At 40.2% G+C, this 2,257-nt stretch overlaps 1 pseudogene; it reads left to right on the forward strand.

Annotated features, from left to right (window-relative positions):
* The first annotated feature begins 1,303 nt into the window (after positions 1-1,303).
* LOC145625913 (small nucleolar RNA R71) lies at positions 1,304-1,402 on the forward strand (annotated as a pseudogene).
* Positions 1,403-2,257: the final 855 nt, after the last annotated feature.

Here is a 2,257-nt window from a genome sequence, read left to right on the forward strand (position 1 = left end):
GAATCTCGATGAATTGTCCAAATTGCTCATCCAATTTATGCCTATTGAACTTTTGGGGGTAAGGAAGTCTAGGTTTGTAAACCTCATCTTGCTTCCTCTCTTTCTCCTTAGGCTTATCATTGGAATTCTCACTCATCTTGCTAGACTCTTCATGCTTATTCCCTTCACTCAAATCACTATCCTTTTCACCCTCCTTACTTTTCTTAGGAACGCTCTCTTTAAGGACCTTACCACTCCTAGTGGTGATAGCACACATGGATCCCTAGGGTTAACTTCTTGTGATGGTAAAGAAGGAAGACTAGCACAATCTCTCAAAGGGTTGGCTAGTTGAATGATTTGGTTCTCAAGCATCTTTCCATGAGTAAATAGGACCTCAAACATTTTGTTACAAGACAATGTTAATTCATTCAACTTCTCGGATTGAGCCATCATGAAATTCTCTAGCCTATTCATTTGAGATTGTTGAGCATAGAAATCATCACCTTGGTTTTGAGTCTTTGGAGTAAATTGGGGTGGGGTACCTCTTTGAACATCATTTTGAAAATCTCCCCTACTTTGATTACTTCAATTACCCCTACCATGATTTTGGCCGGAATTTTGATTATGGTTATCATAACCTTGGTTATGATCCCCATATTCTTGGCCATGGCTTTGATCATTACAACCTAAGTTGTTATGGTTACCACAAAACTCTTGGGTCACATGGTTACCATAACCACTATTTTGGTTATAATTATCATAGCTCCCATGATTGTGATAATTCCTATTCCCAACATTCTTTTGAGCATTAAATCTAGGTCCAAAATCATTATTATCAACACAATTCACATGCACATTCTCATATCCATCATATCCATTACAAGGAACATTGGAGCAATTAGAAGCATCATGATCATTCTTTCCACATAAATCACAAACCAAGCATTGTCTTATCATGAAGCAAGAAGAAAAAAGAGGGTTAGAGTAGGAAGATATACCTCTCCCCTTAAAATGGGAGGGAAGACTAGAAGCTTGTGAAGGACTCTCAAGCTTGGTCTTGAGAGAAATCACCTCCTTTCCTAACTCCGAGACTAATGTGGACAAATTATTCACGACATTAGATTGATCAATTCAGCCACTTGTGCTTGTCGATTCCATCTCTACGTCATGCCAATTCATGTAGTTCCTTACTACATCATCTATTACATCCACAACCTCTTCTTTCGTCTTGTTCATAATCGGCCCTCCGGCTCCGGCATCAAGGCTCGATCTTCCTTGAGAGATCAAACCACCATAAAAAATTTGTATGACTTGATAGGTTGGAATTCCGTGGTGAGGGCATTCCCTTTGGTAATCCTTGTACCTCTCCCATGCTTCATAGAGGTTCTCTCTAGGCAATTTCTTGAAACTTTGGATTAAGGCTCTAGCCTCCGCCGTCTTCTTTTGTGGGTAGAAACAGAACAAGAAAGCCTTGGTAACTTCATCGCATGTCCTTGGGGACCTCTGCTTTACCTCCTTCTCCAACCACTCTAAGGCTCTCCCTATGAGAGAAAAGGGAAACAACTTGAGCCTTATATACTCTTGAAGAACTCCGGCTTCAATAATTGTATTAAAATACTTCTCGAAATCTTTGAGATGGCTGAGAGGGCTTTCACTTGTTGTACCACCATATTGTTTTCTTTTGATCAAGGTGATCATTGCTGGCTTGATTTCAAAAGCACCATCCGAAATCAATAAAGGAGCAATCCCGCTCTCATACTTGTAAGCACCCGGAGTGCCCAACTCTTTCAATGTGATCCTTTGAGCTTCTCCCATGTTCTCTTGCACACACAATCTCAAACAAAATTATTAGTAGCACGACTACAAATGTCGCCTAAAAGAAAATCTTTTTATGTTTTTGAATAAGGTGGAATAGACTCAACAACAATATACTATCACAACGCCATTCCCCGGCAACGGCGCCATTTTGACAAGGGTCGGACTAGGTCGTTGAAACTAACTCTACCCTAGGCCAAAAAAAATTTGTAATCTCTCAACACACCCTTATACAAGTATAATGGTAATTCGAGGGTCGAACCACTAAGGAATGGAGGGCGATCTTATATTGTCAAGTCAAGCTATTCCGGAAAGGTTAGGTAAGGGTGTGAATGCTAAACAACTAAACAAGCTAGGTTGGGACAAATGTAATAAACACTAGGGCTCTGGATCCACATATACTTGTAATGGATTCCGCTAATTGGGAAAGAGTTGACTAAGTCGAGTGATGCGAGGGAAAACC

The sequence above is a fragment of the Chenopodium album genome, chromosome 3 (genome assembly GCF_948465745.1).
Source record: "Chenopodium album chromosome 3, dcCheAlbu1.1, whole genome shotgun sequence".
Classification (NCBI taxonomy): Eukaryota; Viridiplantae; Streptophyta; class Magnoliopsida; order Caryophyllales; family Amaranthaceae; genus Chenopodium; species Chenopodium album.